General features: G+C 40.6%; 1 long non-coding RNA gene across 1 annotated transcript in view; it reads left to right on the forward strand.

Annotated features, from left to right (window-relative positions):
* Positions 1-4,217: 4,217 nt before the first annotated feature.
* LOC106735756 (uncharacterized) overlaps positions 4,218-23,223 on the forward strand; it is a 46,764-nt gene continuing 27,758 nt past the window's right edge. The window contains exon 1 of the long non-coding RNA XR_001371000.2: positions 4,218-4,289. This is a non-coding gene — a long non-coding RNA (uncharacterized LOC106735756). The remainder of the gene's footprint in view (positions 4,290-23,223) is intronic.

The raw sequence follows: 23,223 nt of genomic DNA on the forward strand, positions 1-23,223 counted from the left end.
GCCAGCTGGCCTGAGTAATCATCACTGTTTTAGCAGTAAGTTTTCATCTTCTGTGTGGTAGGGACTGGCAAGGCCACTTAACTGGTCTATCATACAGAGTGGTGATTCTGAAAAGATGTTATACTTACCACATTGGTTGTTATAAAAATTAAATGGGACAAACCTATCCAGTTCTTACCAGCAGCCAGTTGGTAGTACTGGATTTAGTGTAGGTGTTCCTATTTCCTAGAAGCTGTACTTCCCTGACCCTTGTGCACAGCACTCTGCATTCAGCTCCATGATTTGATGTTGCATTGGCCATGATGTCCTCCTTTCTTCTATACTGGTTTTGGAGGTAGAGAAGGGGTGATAGGATTTGCACATGGTTCCTCAAATGCTCTACCAATGATTAGTTCTTTGTTGACTGGGATATTTAGCTCTAGAATTTGCTCTAAGGTCTAAGTGGGCTTTTGGGTAGGCTGAGTTATGTTCTAATTCGTACTACTATGACAAAGGTTGTTACCCTGGCTACCAGAGCTGGGGTAAGAGGAGCCCCTGAACAAAAAAGGGTAAGGATTTGATGTCCAGGTATATTCATTTTAGAGTTCTCTGGAAATAAGTGATTGTAGCAAAATTTTTCCCCTTCTCCTCCCTTCATTTATCCCCCCTCTTTCAGACTGCAAAGTACAAACCCAGAGAAGGAGGAAGTTAATTCACATTTTTGCTTTCTTCTAAGGGCAAAGAAATGCACCGACTTGTTCCCAAGGGCTCATTTTCCATTTCTGTTCAGCTCATCAGAGTGTATTGTGAGCCTCTACAAAGATCTTGGAGGCGGACGTCTGGGCCTTCCTTTATGTGAAATGTACTCCCTCCCCACTAGCCCCGGCGCTGAGCTCTGCCTCTGTGCTCAGGCCTGGTGTGTTTATAGAGGATTCAGCATGCTGGGCCACACAGAGAAGCTGCAGGGGGTGCCCAGGTTCACATGTCCCACATTCCACGTGAATGTTTCTGACATTGAGCAATGGCATGGCTCTGCCAGGTTTAGGTCTGTCCGATTGGAATGCAGCAGAAAAGGAAAGTCCCGGAGTGATTCAAATACTCACCTCTCCACAACCTCTTGTTGTTTTTTTAAATTCCTTTTTAATTCTCCGATGACAAACTCCACTCAGCACTCTCGCTGACCGCATGGCACTTGTTGGTGCTGATAAGCACAACTTCCCAAGAGACAGGAATGCAGATCGTAATATTTTGTTGAGTCATGTGTACTCTGCGGCTCTTTCCCAAACATTGCATCAGACCCATAATTGGCAGCTCCCAGGACTCTGCTGGATGACACTGAATGTCCAGGAAAAACTCACTCCATTTCTCGAAAAAATGTAGTCTCACTCTCTCCATCTGCCTGTTTGTAATATCCTGTTCTTAAGGAAGCCGAACCCCTGGGAGGAGTACAGGCAAACCGGTTTTGCAGATAAGTTTGAAAAATATGGCTATTGGCTTTACCCACCCACTCTAGTCTCTTAGCAACAGGACAGCTGATGGTATCCACTAGGAGAAAAAAAAAAAAGGCAGAACATGTGGGGAGCCTGTCTGAATTCTTGCCTGCAGTCTGATTTATTTAAGCCTCTGCTGCATTCTTGGGTGTGGAGACCCAGAAGTCAAGTCATGAGAGCATTCCCCTGCCCTTCTCTTGACCTCCACAAAGGAGTGGATAGAAGGAAATCTCAGAATGAGAGCAACCCTCTTTTGTAAGAATCTACCTTATCCATGACAATTCTCTTCCCTGGGGAGCACAGGCAGGGGGCTGCTGGTGCTCTCATCCCCACTCAGGTTGATTTTCTCACCTTCAATGTAAGGAGATAGAATTAGATGTGCACTCGGGTGACTTCTAGCACTGGGTTGATGGGGTGTTTGTATTCCTGCGTGTGTATATGCACTAGAGAAACAGGGAGAGAGAACCACTGTCAATAGGGTCTCCTGATGTTGTGATCCCCTTTCCTCAGCCAGCCCTCCAGTCCCTCAGTTTTTTGGGCACCTCTGTGTGCCCCTGGTAGTCCAACCTGGGTATCTGAACCCACAGTTTGGCATGTGGCTTCCAGATTTCAGGGCACTGCATTACTGTATGTCACAGTGGCTGGACCATACGTTTTCTATTATATCATGAATCCACATGCTTCACTTTCTCTCTCCCCAATGGTGTTAAGTGGTTGAGTAAGTATACAGGTCTGACTAAGTCTGAAGCCCATGTTAATTCTTGTTCTATGCTGTTATGATATACACATACAGATACCACATAGCTGGTATTGCACGTTACATCTCCTGATCTTTATGCTACATCTCTTAATTCATGGGAGTGGAATGATAGGTAGGTTTAAAGGATTTAGGTATTAATGGAGAGACCTGAGTTAACATTCTTACTCTGAACGGTTACATGACCTCAGAATTCTTGACTATAAAAGGGTTCTAACAAAGCCTACTGATCATGTTGCTATGAGGATCAGTGAAATCATGTATGTGAAACACCCAGCGCAGTGCCCCTACAAAGTACGTGCTCAATAAAAGGGAGAGCTTGAGAGAAACACTTGATTATAGGTTACTTACTAACTTGCCTCGATTGTCCTGTAAACAAAACAGTTTGAATGGAACACAGAAGACAATTGTGTTTGCTGAAGCAAATGGATGAAGCATACCCACACACACACTTACACACACATGCACACACATGCTCATGAAAGAGTGATGCATGTTCTGACTTTATGCTGCTGGAGTTCCTCGACAGGGCCTGGCATTTTAGAGCAATACATCACAGCTAAGATGACCAATGTGATTTGGTTGTGGCTGGGAATTTGTTACAAACTTAATGTTCTTTAATCACTTGAAAACTATGGACAGTTGCTTTTCAAAGCACTTTGATTTTTGTTGCTGTTGTTACTGCCAGATATAATTAGGATGTCTATTTTTCTCAGTGTCTCTCTGCTTTTCTTCCTCTTACTGAGTACTTAGAATGGACCAGACATGGTATCAGATGTTTTGTATTTATCACGTCATCATGATTCAGCTATTCTTACAGCAACCCTATCAGACAAGTTTGTTATTCTTATTTCACTGTTAAGGATCTTGAGGCTCATAAAGTGTAAGTGAGACATCGAAGACCAAAAATCTTGATTGATAGAGAAGGGTATTTTAAAAATTTTCTTTCTGTCACAAGAGAAAGAGTCATCCTTTCACTCGATGTATTCAGGTCAATTTAGATCCATGCCCCAGGCTCTCCCATGTGGCTCCAGTATTGCATAGCATTGCTCCATAGCTTACACTGTCGTCTTGTGGTGGAGCCTAGAGCAGGAATTTGAAAGGATAGCTCCCTAACTATAAAAGTGGGATGTTTTTGAATGAGAAAATCAACATCTTTGACTTGATCATTGAACTCACTCCTTTGGGGAAAAAAAGAATAGCCCTCCACTTCCTTATCAAAGCTAGGGAAATTTGAGCACTTCCTGTGTTGCCAGCACTGTGCTAAGTTCATTAGGCATGACTTTATTCAATGCTGTTAACATTGCTAACACAGATAGGGTAGGCAAAATTATTAGACCTAACTCTTAGAGGAGGTCACTGACTTTCTGACATTAATCAGACAGATTAAACAATAAGTCTGAGTAACCCAGGCTATAATTGGTACAAGTGGGATTTAAACTAATGTAGTCTGACTTCAGAATAGACTCTCCTCAAAAGGCTCATCAACTGGTTTTACTAGTGTCCACAAGGTCATGTGGCCAATATTATCCTGGGGGAACATTATCATGGCTTATTTAGGGGTTCACTGCTGCTCTTTTGGGGAGTGCCAATCACCACTCCCTTTTAGTTACTGAGAGTAAGCCATAGAAATTGACACAGAAGCTCAGGACCATAGGCCACTAAGTTTAGAAGCTGAAGAACTTCTTCAAGAGATCTCACCTGGTCTATTGGCTTCTAAGTGTGGGGTACGGCTTGTTTAATGGGTTGGAAAAATTAATTTAGTAGTTCACAACCAACATTCAAAAAATGAAATGAGTAGAATAGGGACCATCACAGTGTATTACACTTAGGTAATAGGGTTGAGAAACAGCAGTTTTAGTTGTCTAAATGTGTGTGTGTGTTCTGGATCACTACCAACATGTGTTTTTTATTGAGAGTCATGTTTGTCAACATTTGAAAACCACTGACATTGTTCAATGGCTTCCAAATTTTATTCCATGACAGGTGAGGAGGCCTTAGAAGATTAGGATGGGAAAAGTTGAGTAGAAAGAACTTCAAGAATGTCCCTTCCTTCAACGACAGTAAGTAGTCCCATGTGTATCTGCTTTTCTTGTTGAATTTTCACATAATATTTTATTTTGAAAAAAACAAGGACCTTAATAAAAAAGAAAAAAAAAAAGCACAAGAACAACAGAAACAAAAATGAAAACAATTGAGTCACTGACTTGCCCCATTGGAATTGTGTTGTACTGGATATTGGTTCATTTTTGTGTGACTTTCTGTGGTAGCTAAGGGTCTTTATAAGTCTAGCACCATTATGGTTGCCATCACATACAGGAAGGTTTGAAAACGTGGTCATTCCTGTACTGAACATGTTGTTAGAACCAATCTGATAAAAATGTATCGCCATATTGCTTACATCAGATATAGTAAGGAAACACACAAAGATATTGATCATAGTTGGCAATTCCTCTTATAAGAGAGATACAAATGACTGCTATGGAAAGGGATATTGAGGGATTGATGCTGGCTGACGCAATGGAGACAAAATTGAATGTGAAGGGTTATACTTTGGTTCAGACAATTAAAAGTGCTATGCAAATGTACTTGACAACAATTCATGACTCAAGGTCTAAGGTTGTTAACTAACTTCCCTGCAAGTCAATGGTATAGCATGGCTTAAAACCCAAGTTAAGCTTGGCTACGTTCCATGAGCTCATGAACATGTGGTACAGAGCAGAATGATTGCTGTACTTTGCAGCTTCTCTCATATAGGGCAGAATCTATTTCCCTAATTCTTCATTCCATTTGGTCCTGTGATTTGCTTTGGTCATGCAGCTTCCGTTCTTGAATTTGGAACCGTAATACAGACATGCGTGTTAAGTCCTGGTTAGCCTTGTGGAGAGACCCTGCATAGCTCACCTAAGCCAGCCTAGATGAACCAGCCTCTAGCTGATCTGCCAAGTGATTGCAGAGGAACCATGTACAGCCTTCACGTCAGCTCACACTTTTTTTTTTTTTTGAGAGGTTTTTGCTATAGGGCGCGTGTGCTCGCCAGAAAGACAGAGAGAGACAGAGTGACAGAAAGCAAGAAATCACCCCCCCAGGGGGGTGGCCACGCTGCAATCCCTTCTCCTCCATTCTCCTCTCGAGATCTTGGGTACGCATGCCCACGTGTCCAGTGTGAGTTTAAGCCACCGGGTCCGGGACTCGAACCGTGGTTGACCACATGGGAGTCCAGTGACATAGCCATTGTGCTAACTGCTGGTCCCATGTCACCTCACACTTTTTTTTTTAAGAATTACTTTATTTAACTTTATTTATTATTATTATCATTATTATTTTCCCGTTTGATCAGAGAGAGACAGAGAGAGGAAGTGAGAAAGCAAGCCTCCAGGTCCAGGACTTGGAACGTGGTTGGCCATGGGGGAGTCCAGCGCCTTTAACCACCATGCCACTTGCTGGCCCCTCAACTCGCACTTTTATGAATGAGAAAGGAATGCTTTGTTAAATGCCTCTGAGATTTTGATAATCATTCTTACCTAGAAATTGTTGATCAACATGCTTTGATCATGTATCAAGGAAGCAGACTTCTATTGTAAGGAAGGATCTCTTTACCAAGAAAGAAAAACTGATGAGATTAGGAGTTATCCATGGGAATGTTCAGTCATCAGGAAGACAGTATCATATATATAGTATCACTATATTTATAGTATATATACTAGTATATATATGGTATATATAGTATTGCTAGTTGAAATGAAAATCAGACTTTGATTTCAGAAAGATGATCTGAGGGCTGGTTACAGATCATTTCAACTGTGTTTCAGCAGAGTGGGAGGATGAGCATGGAGCCTACAAATGTGTGTACAGGAAGTGGTTAGGAGCAACAGAGGCTTTGGGAGCTCTGATGACTTACCAAGGTGTACGACTTTTGATTGAAACCTTTGTGCCTTTCTTATTTATCCTGGAACCCCTTTCTCTAAGTCCTGTTTACTCCTGAAGATCCAGATCAAGTCTAGCTTTCTCTAAGAGTTTCCCCTAACCTTTTCACCCTGCAGGGACCAACCCATTCCTGAATTCTTTATCTTGGCTATAATTTATATGCTATCTTAGCTGTTTTCTTCACTTTTTCCAGGCTGAGTTAGATGTTTTCCATGTGCTTACATAATGTTTCAAGAACGTGTTGCTCTGTTCCATGGTCTTGTCTCTTTCCTTAGAACTGTGAACTGGCAGAAGGACAGGGACATGGCTTGTCCACCTGGTATCCCCTCTGTCTAGTACAGTGCCTGGCTCACTATAGGGCTAGTCTTGAAGGAATTGTTGTGGATTTTGTCTTTCTGATGCAAGTGCAAACTCCTGAAAGACTGTTAGTGCTTATGTTTTCCAAGGCCCGTGCATTTATTCACTGAACAAATATTTGATGCCTTATCTTGACTTAAAAGGTCCTGTGTCACCGGGTCCTACTCACCTTCTTGACATCATCTTGTATAATTTTGCCCCTCACTCCTGACCTGTGCTAGCTGTACTTTTTCTGTTGTTGTTGTTGCTGATTTGAATGTTGTTTTAATCAGGTTTTTATTTATTTATTTATTTACTTACTTATACTTACATAAAGCTCTTTTTACCTTTGCAGTCCCTTTGGCTGTAATCTAATCTTTTGATTTCCTATGATTTCTTCTTTCTTGTCATTCAGATCTCACTTGAGAAGTCTCCTCCTGGGGGTCAGCAGATGGTGTGAAGGTTGAGGTGCTGGACTCCCACAGGGCTGATCTTGTTTCGTGGTGACTTACTTTCTTGCTGTCCCTCCCCCCTTCTGTCTCTGTGTCTCACTGGTGAGCGCACATGCCCGATAGCAAATTTTAAAAAAGTTCCCTCCTTTGAGCATCCTGTCCTGAGCACCCTGTTTGAGGTGCCACCTTGGTTCTCTCCCTCTCATCTTCCAATCTCAGTTCTCTACATGACATTCCTTGCTTTCTGATAATTTATTTCTTCCTTCTTATCTTCCTGCCTCTTGCTTTCCATCCTTTCTTTCTTTTTCTTCCATGGCTTGCTTATTTATTGAATGATTTTTCTCTCTGTACTAAAATATAAGCTTAGTAATGACAGGTACCTTTCAGTGGATTTTGTCTTTCTGATGCAAGTGCAAACTCCTGAAAGACTGTTAGTGCTTATGTTTTCCAAGGCCCGTGCATTTATTCACTGAACAAATATTTGATGCCTTATCTTGACTTAAAAGGTCCTGTGTCACCGGGTCCTACTCACCTTCTTGACATCATCTTGTATAATTTTGCCCCTCACTCCTGACCTGTGCTAGCTGTACTTTTTCTGTTGTTGTTGTTGCTGATTTGAATGTTGTTTTAATCAGGTTTTTATTTATTTATTTATTTACTTACTTATACTTAAAGCTCTTTTTACCTTTGCAGTCCCTTTGGCTGTAATCTAATCTTTTGATTTCCTATGATTTCTTCTTTCTTGTCATTCAGATCTCACTTGAGAAGTCTCCTCCTGGGGGTCAGCAGATGGTGTGAAGGTTGAGGTGCTGGACTCCCACAGGGCTGATCTTGTTTCGTGGTGACTTACTTTCTTGCTGTCCCTCCCCCCTTCTGTCTCTGTGTCTCACTGGTGAGCGCACATGCCCGATAGCAAATTTTAAAAAAGTTCCCTCCTTTGAGCATCCTGTCCTGAGCACCCTGTTTGAGGTGCCACCTTGGTTCTCTCCCTCTCATCTTCCAATCTCAGTTCTCTACATGACATTCCTTGCTTTCTGATAATTTATTTCTTCCTTCTTATCTTCCTGCCTCTTGCTTTCCATCCTTTCTTTCTTTTTCTTCCATGGCTTGCTTATTTATTGAATGATTTTTCTCTCTGTACTAAAATATAAGCTTAGTAATGACAGGTACCTTTCAGTCTTTCTCACTGTTCTATCTCTAGTGTCTAATATGTTTTGAATGTGTAAAGAAAGATATTGATCCAGCACTTACTGTATGTTAGGAATATAGTAGGAAGAAGACAGAGAAAGCTTTTCCGTTCAGGTATTTTACAGTGTTTGTTGGATGAGTGATCAATATATATATATACACATACATACTTACATGGCAGAAAAACAAAACAAAACAGTGCCAGCCAACCAAAAATAAACAAGACAAAAACCAAACAGACCAGGTTGTGTGTAGCCCGTCTGATGTGTTTAATCCTCAGCTTCCTTTGAGAAATGAGGATACCAAGTTTGTAGGTTTGCTATGAGGAGTAGGTGAGATAATCAAAGGACAGAGTACCCACATCATGCCTAGGAAGTAACAGATGTATTCGCTATTCCCCTATTGCCCTTTACTGATGTGAAATAAAATGTATTAGGAAGCTCATTGTGGCCCCTCTTTTCTCAACTACTCCAGAGAATTTAATTATAATTCTAAGTCTGACTCCTAGTTTTAAATTCACTTACAAAAATCTATCCCATCTCCCCCAGACTACTAACGGTGGAGGTGTAACTGATTATAGTTCAGTTGTGTGGCATGTACTTTGATCCTTTCAAAGCCTTTGTGTGACCCAGGAGGTCTTGCTAGCTGCCATGGGGAGCTAGGTGATAATTGGCCACAGCCACTGAAAAAGCATGGAGAATCTGGAAATGCTACAGACAAGGCTGGTCTTCTGCAGAGTTACAATGGATAATTGCTGTTGCCCAGAAAACCACTATTGGAAAGGGAGTCCTTTAGGTTACATCATTGGCAGATTAAAACAGCAACAATTTTAGTATTATTTGCAAGTTAATAAGACTTTGCTACATAGCTTTCTTCTATTCTAGCCCTTTAAATAGATCTTGTTTAACCTTCATATCCAAAACAATTGTGGTATTGTGTGGCCAAGGCTTTGACCACAGCTATGATAAGGTTAAATGAGTCCATGTCCTGGAATAGTTCATTTGGAGGCAAGGCAGCTGAGTTTCTTGTGAGCCAGGTCCCACAGAAGCCTTGGAGAAGAGGCATGTTTGGCCAGTGGAAGGGGCAAAGTCATGAATGATTATGCAACAGAGCTTCCAAAGTTAATGCATATCTGTTCCTAATCTGTTTCCTTTCCTTACCTCCACCTACACAGATGTGCTCTTAAATATTTATTTGCCCACCTTTACCACTGAGAAATCAGCTTGATCCCTTTGAAGGTGTTTACTAATTAGATCAGGCTGGAAGTTAGGCAACTTCAGATATATTTATCCTGTGTAAAGTAGTCCTTGGACCCCACACCCCTCATAGCCCCAGGGAAGTCAATGGCAATTCCCCTGCTTACTTTTTTATTGGAGGAAGTCCTAATGATCGCTCAATTAAGCTGAGCAACAGTGCTTCTTTTTCTGCTATTAGCTTCTGACATAGCTCTAAGACAGACAGCAGAGGGGCTGGCTCCAGAAAGCTCAATGCTCTTAGCAAGTGTGACTGTGGGTCAGTTGTACACTGCGTTCAATTTGACACAGCCATAATTAATTCTTTTTTATTTTTTTTGGAGAGGTTTTTACTATAGGGTGTGTGCGCTCGCCAGACAGAGAGAGACAGAGAGATAGAAAGCAAGAAATCACCCCCCCCCGGGGGGGATGGCCACACCACAATCCCTTCTCCCCCATTCTCCTCTTGGGATCTTGGGCATGCACTCACACGCACCCGGCGTGAGTTTAAGCCACCGGGTCTGGGACTCAAACCACCGTCGACTACATGGGAGTCCAGTGACATAGCCATTATGCTAACTGCTGGTCCCAGCCATAATTAATTCTTGCTCAGTGACACAGCATCTGGGCCATAGATATTGACTTGAATATTATACTACTCGCCAAAAAAAAAAAAAAAAAAAAAAATCCAGTGGCCAGCAGGTGACGTGGTAGTTGAGGAGCTAGACTTCCCACATGGCTGACTATAGTTCGAGTCCTGAACCTGGCAGTTTGCTCTGTTTCTCACTGGTCAAATTAATTAATAATAATAATAATAATAAGATAAAATTAAATGAATAATTTAAAAAAAATTTTAAAAAACTTGACACAAAGTGGACAAAACTGGAACAAACAAAATCAAACACACACACACACACACACACACACACACACGCACACAAATATGTGTGTGTGTGTGTGTGTGTGTATACATATATAATAAATAGATTTTTAGTTAAACAAATCATTTTTTAAAAAGAAAGATAAATACTATATGTCCCTACTTAACATACACTGAGTGTCTGTGCTCTATGATGGAAACAGAAGATCTCAAAGGCATAAAATTAGAGACAATAATGGTAGATACCAGAAATCACATAGCAGATGTGTGGGTGGGGGCCCAGAAAGAAAAAAAAAAGTAATGAACCTAAGAATGCTCATAAATAAGGGGGATATACTGTATTACAGTAATAAAAAATATGGAAAATTCAACACACAATTTTAAAAAACAAAACCAAATACAAGCAAACCAAGAAACACTACTAGAACAATAATCAAATGTGCATAGTATAGTATAATGTTCATTGTTGAAGAAGATGAATATATGGGGAACCAGCAGTTAGCGTAATGGCTATGTCGCTGGACTCCCATGTAGTCGACCACGGTTCACGTCCCGGACCTGGTGGGTTAAAACTCATGCCGGGCGCGTGTGCATGCGTGCCCAAGATCCCGAGAGGAGAATGGAGGAGAAGGGATTGTGGCGTGACCATCCCCACTGGGGGGTGATTTCTCACTTTCTGTCTCTATGTCTCTCTCTGTCTGTCTGGCGAGTGCACACGCCCTATAGTGAAAAACCTCTCCAAAAAAAAAAAAAGATGAATATGTGTATACTTTGAGTTAGTTGATACGCATTCTATCCATGCTTTGAAAAACCATACTGTGACCTAGAGAGATAAATATTGAATAGATGTAAATCAGAAATCATAATAAAAAATAAATGAACAAATGAGTCCCTCCTCCCTGATTTTGGACTCAAACGAAAATTGCTGCTGTAGTAATTCAAGTTCAACACATGTCATTGTCCTCCAATATTTTTAAATAGTGCTTGCTGAGGCCAGCATGTGGCATAGTGGTTAAAGGGCCGGACTAGCACATGGTCAACTATGGTTTGAGTCTCAGACCCAGTGACTTGAAGCACACTGGGCATGTGTACAATGTGTGCCCAAAATCCTGAGAGGAGAATGGAGCAGAAGGGATCACGGTGTGACCATCCCTACTGGGGGATGATTTCTCATTTTCTCTCTCTCTGGCTCTTAAGTGAGTGCCCTCACGTGCCCTCGCCCTATAGCAAAAATCTCTCAGAAAAAAAAATATTGGAAAAAACAAGTTTTTGCTTTAGGAGAATCTGAGCACATGCATGGGTATGTGTGTTGGAGCATCTGTGAGTGAGATATGTGTGTTTATTTGCATATACTATGTCCAACTGAAAAAGTTTCTAGAAGAGGCAAGGCATAAGGTGAGAGGAAAAGCTGTATCATTCTGGGACTCAAATTGTCTTAGTCCAGGGGTCAAACTCATTCAATTCTCTTTAGTTGTTTTGGTCATTGCCACTGGTGTGTGAGAGAGGAACAGCTGGTGGCAATCATATGGGATGTCTGTTTGTGGTCTCAGGGAATCCCTGGAAGGATTTTTTCCCTAGAGGTCTTAGCTTGCTCCATCAGAAAGGCCAAGCACTTCCCACTTCTGCAGTGATGGCCTAAAGCCCACTGGGGACACCTAAGTCATGTTGAAAGTGATGTTGTCAGGTCTGTGCAAAGCTGTGGGTGTCCGTGGGCCTTGCTTTCCATGGCACTCATCTCCCAGAGACTTCAAGGCCAATCTGCGGGTCTGTGTTCACAGGTCTACCATGGTCCATAACCCACAATCCCTTGATATCTTTACCAAGAGTTTGAGAACTCGTTAACCACATATCCTTAGCACCTGCTCTATGCTTTGCTCAGCAATGTGTAACAAGTGACCGAGTGGACACATCTCACAGGGAGAGTTAGATTTCTGCTTGATGTTATGAGAATTCAGTTTCTTTGAACAAAATGGAGAGCAAATTGCCCAAAGTTAGCATTAGAGCAAGAGTCATGGGGGTGGCAAGGGAGTGATAGACAGCCACTTAGCAGTGCCAGTATCCATCTGTCCCTGGAATGTGTGGTCTTCTACTTGGGGAGGGTCACTTTTCCTCTAATCCTTCTGCTACCATCATGCTACCATCATGCTGGTTTCTGGTATGATTCTCAGTTTAATGCTTTTGGTCAAAAGTGGACGATCCCTCTTCTCTTGTTTCTGTCATTTGGAAATAGGCCTTAATGGTTAAAATTTCTAGGGTCAAACTACCTGGATCTGAATCCCATCCTCACCATAAGTAAGATGTATAACTTTGCAAAAGTTATCAGGTTCATCTTGCTGTACCAGCTTGTCAGTTTCCTCAACCATACAGTGAAGGTGATGCTAGTACTTCTCCAGGTTCTTGTGAGGACTGCAGCATGAAAATACATCTAGAGGCCTTAGGATAATGTTGGGCTTGGGTTAAAGCTCAGGGATGTTAACTATTCCTTTCCACTACACAGGGTGATCCCTTCTATCTCACACAGCTGTGCAGAGAATTGAAGCTTCTCCAACAAATGGTAGTTATTACTATCATTAAATCTCCAGAGCAGATCGGAACATAGAAACGATTTTACAACTTCCTAAGGGATTGTGCAAAGAAAAATGACCCAGAATTCAGCTCTGAGAACACCCTGACATACTTCTTCCCTGACCAGTTCACTCTTGAGATGTTACATGTCTCAAATACTTTTGAAGAGAACTCAATGGGATAAAAGACTCAGGAAGAAAATCTCTCTTTTTAATGTTTAATTTCCAAGAGGCACGCCTTTTTTTTTTTTTCTTGGCAGACTGATTGCAAGAAGGATCTTCCATTTCAGAGAAGAGCCTCTTTCTTTTACTCAGGGTTTAGCTTTATTCAACTTCAGAAATGCCAAATCTTAAAACAATTCCATCACCCTGGTAGGAATCATACACTGGGTAATCCTGTACTTCCACTCTATATCTTTTATGGTATTCATAAAATATACACTTATGATTATATGAGTATTTTAACGTATTTTTAAACAAAATGCAATACTACTCCAATGATTATTTTAAAATACTTTTTCATCCTTAATAATGTGTCATAAACTTCCTGCCAAATCAATGAAAGAATTTTTATACCATTGAGAGCACTGAATCCTAACCACTAGACTACCAAGGAGTGTCTATAGCATTTGAATGACTGCTGAATATTACACGTAATATTACAAATATAAGAATGTTTTTAATTAAATCTCTATTATAGATATGTAAGTTGTATATAATGTTTCCTTATTATGAACAATGCTGTGATGAACAGCCTTACACCTTATTCTTTTATATCTAATTGTTAACATAGAATAAGTTACTAGGAGTGGCATTTGTGGTTTAAAGGGCATGCACTTTCTAAGACTTTGCTAAATATTGCCTAATTTTCTACCAGGTTTAAGTTCCTCTAGGAACTTAATCTAGGCAATGCTTCCCAATGTTCTTTTTTTAACTTTTTGACACACATAAGAAAGGATAACTTCATTAAAGAGAATGACTTCCTAAGCACCAAGGCCCAGTTACTTAGAGGGGTGAGGAGAGCAAAACTGTGGTGAGACCATTACCTTCCTGCGTGTACCACTGTGCCACTCCATATTGTTGGCTGCTTTAATCCCAATTGCAATGGATTCTGATTTCAGAAAGAAGCCATTTTTCTTAGCAAGTCTGAATGGCGACATTAGTGAAGGACTGGTGAAAAGGCAAACAGTGACACACGTGAGGGGATGTCGACCTTGTGGACACCTACTGGGATTAACTAGCTGTGGTGACTTAAAATTCAAGCATATTCTTCATTTAATAATTTTCAAGAAGTAGACAGTTTTGGCGGAGGCAAACTCTGGATCATTCCCATCCCGTCAGTGGAACCTAGTGGTTCTGAATGAGTCATAATGAAGAAGCAATATGTGTCATGGTTTCCCAAAACCCAGTAGACAGAAAGGACATGTGGTCAACTTTTCTCTTCAGCCTTGATTGGAGACCTGATGGCAATAGCTGGGCTTTATGAAAGCAATTGTGGCTCAGAGCCTCAGAGCCTTTGTACTTGCTGTGTCTCATAAAGCTTTTATGAAATTTCAGTCAACTCCTTGACCAATCCTACGTCACAAAAAAGGATGCAGAGAGCACAGCCATGACATACCCCAGCTTTCTGATCCTTCCAGTGAGAAGAACTCAGCAGTTTTGGCTCTTGCCAAGAAACCAAACTGCCGAAACTACGAGACATGTTTCCAACTGTAAGATCTTGTTTGACAGGAATGACTGTAGCTTTACGTAATTCTGGGGCTTATTGCCTTGGGGGAGAGCTCCCTAGTACCCACTGGAATTTGATGACAGAATGATGCAGAGAGGAGAAGTGGAAAGTGACTGCTTACAGACACAATATAGCTTTGTTAAAGATGCCAACTACAGGGGTCAACCAGTGGTGTGGTGGTTAAGGTAGATGGATTCCACATGGTTGACTGTGCAGCTCCAGTCCCAGATCTGGTGCTTTGAAAAACATGCTGGGTGAATGTGCATGTGTGCTCAAATATTGAGAGGAGAATGGAGGAGAAGGGATTGTGGTGTGGCCATCCTCCCTGGGGGTGGTGCTTTCTTACTTCCTCTCTCTCTCTCTCTCTCTCTCTCTCTCTCTCTCTCTCTCGCGAGGGCATGCACCTTATAGCAAAACTAAAAAAAAGGAAAAAAGAAAAAATCTCAACTACATATATATAGCCCCTACATATGCACAACTAGTATACCAACTCTCAGTGTAGGATTTGCTTTCTCACTTTCCTCTCTCTCTCTCTCTCTCTCTCTCTCTCTGTCTCTCTCCAGTGAGGGCATGCACCTTATAGCAAAACTAAAAAAAAGGAAAAAAGAAAAAATCTCAACTACATATATATAGCCCCTACATATGCACAACTAGTATACCAACTCTCAGTGTAGGAAACAGATTCTTATTCACTGCAAATTCTCCTAGATGAGCGGTCAGGTCCTTACCTATCACACAGAGAAACATTTAGCACATATTTCGTTACGGGTCCTTGCCATAGAAGATCTCATTGCCAATTTCCTAAAGTATCTATGGATGAAACCCTGGGACTGCACCTTTTCATTCATCTTTCTTTCTCTTTTCATGCTCACATCTTCTACTGCCACACAGGATGATGGAAGAAATGCAGGATTTAGAATCAATTTACCTAGAGTCAAGTCACTGTGGATAGTAGGGTCTTTTTGTTTGTTTGTTTGTTTGTTTGCTTGTTTGTTTTTGAGATATAGATTTCTCATCCGTAAATGGCATAATATGACCGGCATTTCTTCAATCAACAGAGGTAAAGTGAGTTTCAATTACCCAGTAGGAGAAAAGGTGAAATGTTTCTTCCAAAATCTAACATGTTAGTTTTTATGTTTTCTCTTCCTGTGCCTATTTTCTTCCCCTGACTAGGTCTTTAGGCTGCCAGAGACATGTGTTTATAGAGGGATCTTCAGTTCCACTGGTGGGCTTGTAGATTCTTGAATTTGGTGATTATTAGAACATTTTTTCCCTCTGTTTTTGTATGAACTACCACTCAGGAAATAATGGCAGAACTAGAATAATCCTTTTTAGTTCCTTTTGTGATATCTTTTTCATTGCTTTGAAACTTTCTGTAATTTTTTTCCCCTATGGAGCATGTGTGCTTCCCTGAGAGAGACAGAAGTCAGTGCAAAAACACCCTTCAGGGGGATGGCCACACTGCTATCTCTTCTATTTCATTCTCCTCTCAGGATTTTGAGTGTGCACACATAGGCGCTTGGTGAATTTTTCAAGCCACCAGGCCTGGGACTTGAGCTGTGCAGTTGACCATGTGGGATCCAGGGCCTTAACCACCATACCACCAGATGGCCTTGAAATTTTCTATAATATTTATATTTTTACCAACACCACCCTTTATCATGAAGAACACCATTGCAATAGGCTTTAAAAAAAGACGTATTTATTTAATTTTACTTATTATCATCGTCATTATCATTATTGTTTTTATTATTAATTTGCTATGGACATGTGTACTCACCAGAGAGAGACAGAGAGAGAGAAAATGAGAAAACAAACCGCCATGTCTAGGACTTGAACTGCAGTTGGCCATATGGGAGTCCAGCACCTTAACCACCACACTACCTGCTGACCCCTGCAATAGACTTTTAACTGGTGTCCCTAGTTTCTTTCTCTTCCCATGCCAGCACACCCTACACACAGCATTCATTCATTCATTCATTCATTTGCTCTCTAGCAAATATGTGTGAGATATCTGCTAAGTTCTAAGAACCATAGTAGGTGAGTGGGAGCTGGATACATTTCCAACTAGTTCCAATAGCTCCCTAAGCTTCACTTTTTTTTTTCCAAAGATTTATTTATTTGTTTTTATTTATTGTTATTATTATTATTATTATTATTAAATTTGCTATAAGGCAAGGCATTCACAAGAGAGAGACAGAGAGAGAGGGAAAGTGAGAAAGTAAGCCATCACTTTTAATATAAATGTCAAGGCCCATTATGTAGAATTCAAAAATCTCTGCATATGCTTGTTTCGACCTGCTTTTTAATTCTCTCTCTCAGTCCATGACATTATGAACTCTTAACTCAAGCTGGACTGACCTCCTCACCATGTCTATAGCTTTGCTTTTACCATCCCAATTTCAGGAACACCCTTTGCTCTCTATTTCACTTGTCCAATATTCAGCAGACAATCGAGGTTTTATTCTTTTGTGAAACTCTCCTGACTATCCCTTCCCAGGACCCTTGCCACTTAATATCTGAAGCAAAATAATTAAGATGCCTTGTTACCTTTTTGAGAAGAGAGAAGGACAATAAACATGGTGATTCATGTCTTCTAAGTCTTTTGTTAGCTTGAGTAAAAACAGAGAAATTTATCAGCTTATATGTTCTTATATCTTCCATAGGATCTGATATTGTGCCTTGCTCAACAAATACATTCTTATTTATTGTTGGACCATATACTAAAATATAACAATTGGAAATGATGCACTGCTGGGATTATTCCAGTAGTCTACTGTTTCTCTTTTGGTCTTTAGATGACATCAGATGCCAAACCAACAGTGTCCTTTTTAGCTTTAATGTCATGGAGTCTTCATCTCCCTTTCATCTCTACTATGGAAATACAGAGTTACCTAGCTTAACCTGGAGAGCACAGAATCAGTGGAAAGAGCTGCAGCTTTGCGTACATAACTAGGTCTGGGTTCCAGTGAAAACTGCAAACTGTGTTACCCTAGAAAAGTTATTTTGCTCTTTGGGTTTGAGGTGTTTTTTCTGTGAAAAAAACAAACTGTGTTACCCTAGAAAAGTTATTTTGTTTTTTGAGTTTGAGGTGTTTTTTCTGTGAAAAAGAATTAATCAAACCCCTTGCAGGGCTATTGTGAAAATGAAGTGTGATAATATGTGTATATAGCACCTATTATCTTGCTAAATTTATAGTAGGTGCTTGTTAAATGATAGCTACTAATAATATTGACTATGGTTGCTAGTGTCTTCTGAATTTTCTATGCCTCTTTGGAAGAATTAATGAGCTCATGGGGGTGCACACCAGCCTGAGGTGCAGTGGGCCCAGACTTCGATTTTGCGAGCTGTCCAGCATCCAATCTTCTTCCTTGTGAATAGTCCCTTTCTGTAGTATTGTTGAATAGCGGTCTCTATTTACCATGGATGTCAGAGCTTAGCAATGGCCCAGAGCTTGGTCTATTGGATTCTTCTGCCACCTTGTTTCTGGAATTTTGAATCCTGTCTATATGAACTATTGCTCTTGGGATTTGAAGGCTGAGTTTCAATTCCAAAACAAAATGACCACTTATAATTCATTCACAGCTAAGGCAGCTTTGATGGTGGTGTTCACCTGAAGTCTTTTTCTTCCCTCAAGATCAGTGCTGAACTTCCTGCTCTTTAATCACGTAGACTGCTATGGTTCATGTTTCCTAAATCTTCTGTTGTCGTAAGCCTCTGATAAAATTTCTTTTTTTTTTGAGAGGTTTACGCTATAGGGCACGTGCACTTGCCAGACAGAGAGAGACAGAGAGACAGAAAGCGAGAAATCACCCCCCAGGGGGGATGGTCACGCCGCAATCCCTTCTCCTCCATTCTCCTCTCGGGATCTTGGGCACACACGCACACGCGCTGGGCGTGATTTTTAAGCCACTGGGTCCGGGACGCGAACCGCAGTCGACTACGTGGGAGTCCAGTGACATAGCCATTACGCTAACTGCTGGTTCCCATGATAAAATTTCAGTAAATCAATGAACTCCCACTTTCCTTTTTTCCTAATTATGTTACTTTAAGAACTTCGAGTGAGATATTATGTGTTTGAGGCAACTTATTCAATGACAAAGAAACTATGGTGCAATGGCCTACACTTTTAATCTCATTCCCATGACTGACTATCAGATTTGGTGTAGTCTTCTGCTTCCTTTATCTTTCTCTCATTTTTTAATTGCTAGAGAGCATATGTGCTCACCAGAGAGACACAGAGAGTTGAGAGCTGGAGGGGGAAAAAGCATCTCCCAGTAGGGCACGGTCGCCCCACAATCCCTTTTCCTCCATTTCTCCATCCTGTGAGGATTTGAGACATGCATACACATATGTCTGGGGTGTTTTTCAAGCTGCTTGGCCAAGATTTTAACTGTAGTCAGCCATTTGGGATCTCGGTCCCTTAACTACTTGTCTATGGTGTTAACTCTGTCATGATCTTTGTATTATGGTTTTCACTATTTATTTTCAGGAATTCTGGAGGCAGAAAGTTGAATTGCTTTCTAGCTAAGCCATTAGCTTTCAAGTTACCTCCAGTCTGTTTTTAGGGGATGGCACTTCTCAGCTTGAATTGTTACCATGTTCTAGTCTATCACTCCTATTTTAGAAGGTTGGTTCAACCAGTGAAACCCTGATGCTTTTCTTTCAACACCTCAGCCTTTTACCAGGAGACACAGCTTTTCATCCTTCTTTTGTTGATCATTTTTGTGTTAGCCATTTCATCTATTTGTCCTTCAATCTTCTCACCTATGAACTAGGCTAAGTAGCAGCAGAAGTCATTGTAAGGAGGAAATAAAATAACTGTGATGCTGAGATCTTTACAAAGCAAGACTGATATAGGGATAATCAGTTGTTCCATGAATTTTTTTCACAATCGCAATTATAATAAAATGAATGACAAGAACATTAGGAAAGATTGAATGACATTTTAAGTTTGGTTATTAACCACTGAGAAGACTTGAGCATTGAATAGCAGTGAGGGACTGGGGGCTGGAGTGAAACTGTTGTTTTTGTGATCAGGTAGTGACCTCTTCTGGGAAAAGAAAGAAGCTAGCAGGGCATCAGCATTAGGGGACACAAATGACATCTGCATCAAGACAACCAATGGTAGAGTAGATGGTACCTAGCAGGAAAAACTCTCCTGGTAAATTTTTGTCTTGGGCAGTCATGTAGAACAGAAATGAATGAACTGAAACCAAAAGGCATTTGTTGAATGATTTTTGAGCCCTCCCCAAGGTGGTCTTGGTATAAGGACTTAATGAAAGTCTGTAGACTGTTTACGCATTGTAGCAAGGATCCAAGAACCCAAGACTGACCTTTAGAGAAAATGGTTCAAAATGAGTCCGAATGAGAAATGTATTTCTGGGCAAAGAAAGGGAAAAGAAGGATTCTTTCAGATGGACATAACAAGGTTCAGAATGTGACGAGGTCTAGAACAGCAAATGACTTTGGCTCAGTATCCTGTGGGGGCAGGGAAGGCAAAAGTTCCTATTGCAATCTTGTTAATGGGACTGGGGATAGTGAAAATCATAGAAGGTTGTTTAATTCTCCACCAAACATTGGAATATTTATCTGCTACTTCAAGCTTTTGGGAGGAGGAAGACGTCAGCAACCATTGCATTCTTTTTTTCTGTGCACCTAAGGAATAGTCTATATTTAAGAGCAGAGCATTTTATCAGACACGTTCTGCATTGGGCAGCACTGGATAACATATTACCAAGGACATGTAAGACCAAGGATGTGGGCCATGGCTCCCCCTCAGACTTATGGTGTAGGGCTGGTGGAGCACATCGTCTTACTCTTTCATGAGTGGGATTGGAAGAACTGGATTCAGAGAGGAAGGGACTTGCATAAGGCAACTCAGAAATGCAGAGAAAGATGTCAGATTAGAGCTGGGTCTTCTCACTACCTCTTCCTTCCTGTTACTAGTCACTCCTCTTTCATCTTTTAGTAGCCCTTCGCTGTAAACTAAAATGACTAGTAATATTAATATTGCCTACAGATCAGATTGATTAATATTATGGTAGCTACAATGTTTAAGTAATTACATTATACTAGTCTCCATTCATTAATTTATTTAACAAATATTTGTGTAGTGCCTATGTTGTGTGAGGAACTGGGAACACAATAGTAAGTAAAAAATGAGAAGCTCAACATTGAAAAAAATCTCATCAGCAAAGATAAAATTAAAGCTGTAAAACTTCTGGAGCTAACAGAGTTGATGCTGTAAGAAATTACGATGGTAAGAAAAAATTGTAGTCCAGGAAAATGTTCTCTAAGTGACAATTGTATTCATCTGTTGCTTGGCTCTAAAATCTCAAGGTCAAGATATACTATAAAGCTGTGATAATTAAAACAGCATAGTATTGGCAAAAAAAGACAGGTGGACTAATGGAATAGAATAGAGACCCAAGAAATAAACCCGAAGATTTACAACCAACTGATTTTTTTTTTGAGAGATTTTTACTATAGGGCGTGTGTGCTCGCCAGAAAGACAGAGAGACAGAGAGATAGAAAGCGAGAAATCACCCCCAGGGGGATGGCCACGCTGCAATCCCTTCTCCTCCATTCTCCTCTCAGGATCTTGGGCATGCACACACATGCACCCAGCATGAGTTTAAGACACCAGGTCTGGGACTCAAACTGTGGTCAGCTACATGGGAGTTCAGCGACAGCCATTATGCTAACTGCTGGTCCCTAGCCAACTGATTTTTGACAAGGGATACCAGTCAATCCAGTGGGAAAAGGAAAACCTCTTTAGTATACGGTGCTGAATAAACTGGGTATCCACCTGCGGAAAGATGAAACTTGATCCCCATCTTTCACCATTAACAAAAATCTACTCAAAATAGATCAAAGATCTGAACCTAAGACCTCAAACTATAAAACTACTGGTGGAAAACACTGGGGAAACTCTGGGAAACATTGGGGTAGGCAAAGACTTCTTAAATAAGAGTCCCAAAGCATGGAAATAATCCCTAAAATAGACAAGTGGGACTATATCAGATTAAGAAGTTTCTGCACAGCAAAGGACATAGTAATTAGTGTGAATTGACAACCCTCAGAATGGGAGAATATTTTTGTAAACTATGCCTCAGACAAGGGATTGACAACCAAAATACACAGGGAACTCAAGCAGCTTACTCAAAAAGAAATGATTAACCCAATTAAAAGATGGGAAAATGAGCGGAACGAAAATCTCTCTAAAGAAGAAATACAAACAGCCATAAAACATATGAGGAAATGCTCAACATCCCTCATCAAAAGGGAGATGCAGATTAAAATCATAATGAGATACCACCTAACCCCTGTTAGAATAAAAGATTAAAAATACAAAAAGTGATAAGTGTTGGCAGAGTTGTGGTGAAAGGGGAACTCTCCTACACTGTTGATGGGAATGTAAATTAGTCCAGCCACAGTGGAAAACAATATGGAGGTTCCTCAAAGATCTACAAATAGAACTATCATTTGATCCAGCAATCCCACTTCTGGGTGTCTACCCAAAGGACAGGAGAATGCACAGTTGGAAAAGTACTTGCACATCAATATTTATTGCAGTATTATTCATGACTGCTAAAACTTGGAACCAATCCAAATGTCCACAAACAGATGAATGTATTGAAAAAGTGTGGCATATATACTCTATGGAATACTACTCAGCCATAAAAAACTAGACCCTGGTATTTGATAGAAAGTGGTTGAAAATGGAAGATTTATTGCTGAGTGAAGCAAGCCAAGCTATGAAAGAAATATATTGTATGTATCTACTTAATATATATCAACTACCTGCACTCTATGGTAGAGATTGAAATGTTGGAGGTCTTAAAAGCAATGAAAATAGTTATGGACACTGAAGAAAGTGCTGGGGGTTGGGAGGGAGGAGAAAGAAAGAGTATAGAGAATGAAAGCAGAAGAAAAAATAGAGAACCAGGACATTTGTGGGACACATAAATGGTTTATTACCTTTTGATGAATATGTATATTATTCTCAACTAGACTGGTCTGGAAAGTATTTCATGTTAGGTAAATTCTCTTTATAAGCAAATGATATATAATAAGTGAATATTTTTTTAAAAAATAACAAGAATTAAAAAAAAATGAGGGGCTGGCAAGCAGCATGGTAGTTAAGAGCATTGGACTCCTACATGGCTGACAGTGGTTCGAGTACTAGACCTGGCATTTTTTTTTCTCACTTTCTCTCTCTCTCTCTGTCCCTCTATGGGCAAATTAAAATGAGTAAATAAATAATGTTGAAATAATTCTTTTAGGGACCAGCAGTTAGCGTAAAGGCTATGTCACTGGGCTCCCACGTAGTCAACCGCAGTTCGAGTCCTGGACCCGGTGGCTTAAACTCAACGCTGGGCGCATGTACGGGCGTGCCCAAGATCCCGAGAGGAGAATGAAGGAGAAGGGATTGCAGCGTGGCCATCCCCCCTGGGGGGGGTGATTTCTCGCTTTCCGTCTCTCTGTTTCTCTCTGTCTCTCTGGCGAGCGCACACACCCTATAGCAAAAACTTCTCCAAAAAAAAAAATTCTTTTAAAAAATAATAATCTGAAAAAAATGAAAAGACATTTGCTGATGATGATGTGGAAAGTTATGTCTTTGTCTTGACTAATACGTATGGTAATTGTGCTAGAAAAAGAAATGTTATACACTGTAAAGGTATAT

Source organism: Tupaia chinensis, unplaced genomic scaffold (assembly GCF_000334495.1).
Source record: "Tupaia chinensis unplaced genomic scaffold, TupChi_1.0 Scaffold000513_1, whole genome shotgun sequence".
In the NCBI taxonomy this organism is placed as follows: Eukaryota; Metazoa; Chordata; class Mammalia; order Scandentia; family Tupaiidae; genus Tupaia; species Tupaia belangeri.